Below are 3,918 nucleotides of genomic sequence, written 5' to 3' on the forward strand. Positions count from 1 at the left end.
ATCCAACACATGTTGCACCATGCACCGCTCAAGGACCCCAAAAATGGGCTCTACAATGACTGCCTGTTTTTTTTTCATCGATAGTAAAATGCCTAAAACAACAGTTTAAAATCGAATATGCAAATCAATTGGAAAAACTGACATTAATTAAAGAATAAAGCTGTCTGATATAAAGATCAAATATATACCGGTGGTTTTTGGATGTTCGCGGTTTTGGCACGGGTAGGGCAGACGCATTTAGTGGGCCTGTGAAGGTCATGATGTAACGTGGGGTATTGAAGAGTTTCACGTGTGTTACATCACGGATGCTGGAAGAATTTATCAGCTGTAATTTAGCTATTCTCACTGCTCTGTTAGTTTATTCGCCGATATGACACGAGCAGCATTTAGATATGTATCCATACACACATTTGCCAACAATGTGATAGGGTAATAAGTGTCGCACTGTGTGAGGAAGTCAGGAGTGGCAGAGAAGTATGTGAGTTTGGTGTTAGGTGGGACGAGAACAGCTAGAGTGGTACTGAGCTGTGTGGTAGGAGTAACAGGCTCAAGGCCGGGGCGAGGTTACATCAGTGATCGGCTCTGATCCCCATCTTGTGACAGACAGGTTAACAGATGAGGTCAGACAGGACTCTTTGTGGAGCCTTCAAAGCTTGTGTCGAGTAATGGAGGGGGCGTTTCCGCGACGCGCGTATCGAGGCTTGCTTTATTTATGGGAGGAGCTGAAAATGATGACGTCCGAAGCCTCGCTGCCCGGCTGTACCACGTGACTGGTTCATGAAGTGGTTCGAACTTTGCCGCGAGCTATGACAGCGATATAAACCCCTCAGACTTCATTCAAAATGTGGGTGTTTGATGGAGAGTTGCGGTTAGTGAGACTTTGGAGACAATTTGGAGAGAGTTTGGAGGTTTATGAGAGTGAGGAGAGAAAGTCAGGAGAGAATGGAGCCACCTAAGAAGAGGAGGATGTCCTCCCCTGTGTGGGAACATTGTTTTTTTTCCTCCCAACAAGGTATGTAAATTTCTACAGAAGATGTATTTTCATAATACTGATGGTGCAATACAATTTATGTTAAGCTGTCGTTACTTTTGTACAAGGTGAAGTGTTTGCTATGTGCCAGGGAGCTGGGATATAACAACAACGCCTCATCCATGCTTAGGCACTACAGAGCTTTGCATGAGAATAAGGGGAACACTGATTGTGGAGCAAGACCAGGTGAGCCATCAAATACCATGATAATATAGCATGCAGTAATGTTACTAAATGATATAACAATATTATACGACTGTTATAAGTTACGTGTGTGATATTTGTGCTTTGTTTTTATTGTCTTTCCTCAGGAGAACAATCTCAAATAGATGAAGACCTGGTTAGCATGGTGATTGAGGACTCCCAGCCATTTAGCATTGTGGAGGACAAAGAATTTAAAAGATTTGTTAAATCATTAAATCCTAGCTATGTTCTCCCCACTAAAAAGGTCATAAAAGCAGTGAAAATTTAGTTTTTACAGAATAAAATGTGGGCAGGACTGTGGCTCAAAGCCTCAGTGTGTAGCTGTCCATACCTGAACGTTACAAAAGCACAACCACTGTCCGCACCCCAACCACACCTCACCTCACAGTAAATGATCATTTCCATTTTAAGCATTTCCAAATGATAATTTTCCATACTGCCAGTATAAATATACACAGTATACTGCTATCACTACAATATACATGTTTTACACACTCCTTTTGTTGTTGACATTTACAGGCTGTGTGCAAAATGCCACACTCTTCAAATTCATGCCAACTAATATTTTTACGTCCAGTAGATGTCCTACTAGAGCAAATGAAGCTTCAAGAAGCTTTGCGCTGGGGTGAACCAATTGGATGAAAAGCTTCAGTGCTTCATGAAGCTTCATCTGCCCATCACTAGTTAGAGGACCTAGTGAGGTGGAGTTTACTCTTCTCTAGAGAGTAGAGGAATAAAAGGCTGTGTCCAAATTCAGGGGAAGGATGCTCATAAGGACACTACCTACCTACGTCACAAGGTGTCCTTAGACGGACGGGTAGTCAGGAAGGGAGCAGCTGTGGACAGCCCCCTTCTATTCTCCATATGTCATGATCGGAGGCAATAAGACGCAGGGTTCTCAAGCACGAACCGCTTTTTATTGAATTGTAGCAGCAGTGTACGTGGCTACATCAATTTCTGGAAAACACATATACAAACCAGTATTCTAGTGACCTCTAGTGGCTGCCCCCATGGTAGCCTTACTAGGACAACATAAACAGATTTCACAACATCTCCCCCTTTAACAAAAGTACTTTAAACATAAAACAGTGGCGCTGCTCTTGCGGCGACCAGCAGGTTGTCTCTGTCTGTCAGTGTCAGTGTCTTAACTTATTTTTTATTCCTTTATTTTATCTTATTTTTCTTTCTTTTTTTTGCCTGAGGAAATCCTACAGCATCGGCTTGTGCTTTGTGGAACTTCTTTTGTTGAAGATGGGTTTTTTATTTCGCTTGGTTTTATTGGCAATCCTGACGGTTGTTTGGAGTCAGTGCTACTCCCACACAATTACATACTCACGGGAGTTTCTTCTGGATCTTCGGTGGACAGGCCCGTCTTTGGACTCTTTTCACCCTCCAGTGTTTTCCAGCTCTGGATTATCCAGTAATCAAAGGGGCACTTTTGTTTTTAACAGAGTCAAAGCAAGGAAGCGGGGTAAGAAGGGAGGCCTACGTCAGCGATTGCGGAAGCAAATACGGTACAACCGTATTCCTTTACCATCAATAATCCTGGCTAATGTGCAGTCTCTGAGGAGTAAATTAGATGAACTGCATTTGAATGTTGCACATTTACGTGACTTCAGGGATGCATGTCTAATGGCATTCACAGAGACTTGGCTCAAGGATTCTGACTCTGATTGTTCTCTGGAATTAAATGGCTTTGGGGTTCCCATACGTTTGGATCGAGACCCCGGAGCTACCCAGAAATCGCAAGGAGGAGGGGTGTGTTTGTATATAAATCAGAAATGGTGTAAAAACGTGACCGTTCGTAGACAAGTGTGTCTGCCTGACATTGAGCTCCTCTCTGTGTCTTTGAGGCCGTTTTATCTGCCGAGGGAATTCCCACAGATCAACGTCACCGTCGTTTACATCCACCCCAAAGCGAATCCTAAGAATGCGACTGACACCATCTCCAATGCTATCCACTCTCTACAATCTCTCTGTCCTGAAGCCCCTAATATTGTTCTTGGGGACTTTAATCGCTGCGACTTGAAGAAAACACTGAGCAGTTTTTATCAGTATGTGCACTGTCCCACTCGCTTCAATAAGACTCTGGATTTATGTTATGGCTCCATAAAAGGTGCGTATACATCTGTGGCTGGCCCCGCCCTCGGATCCTCGGATCACAACACAGTGCATCTTCTGCCAGTTTACAAGACTGTACTGAGAAGAGAGAAAGTGAGGAAACACCGCATAAAGGTTTGGAGTGATGATGCCTCTTTAGCCCTGCAGGGCTGCTTTGACTGTACAGACTGGTCGGTGTTTATAGAATCATGTAGAGACATTAATGAACTCACTGACGTTGTCTGCGGATATATATCCTTTTGTAGAGACATGATTATTCCCTCAAAGGTTGTGAATTCTTTCCCTAATAACAAACCATGGTCCTCTAAAGTTCTTACGAGGCTGATTTACGAAAGGAATAAAGCTTTTACTGAAGGGAATACCTTGAAAGTCAGAGAAATTAGGAAGGAGATTAGATCAGAAATTAAAAAAGCTAAAATAAAATACAAGGATAAGGTAGAGGCGGAGATGGGTAGCAATAACTTAAGGGTGGCTTGGGCTGGCATGAAACACATGACTGGTCACTGTCTCAGTGACTGTAATAAGATAAGTCTCCCTGGTTTTAGTTCAGATTTTCAGTTAGC

Source organism: Maylandia zebra, linkage group LG2 (assembly GCF_041146795.1).
Source record: "Maylandia zebra isolate NMK-2024a linkage group LG2, Mzebra_GT3a, whole genome shotgun sequence".
Taxonomy (NCBI): domain Eukaryota; kingdom Metazoa; phylum Chordata; class Actinopteri; order Cichliformes; family Cichlidae; genus Maylandia; species Maylandia zebra.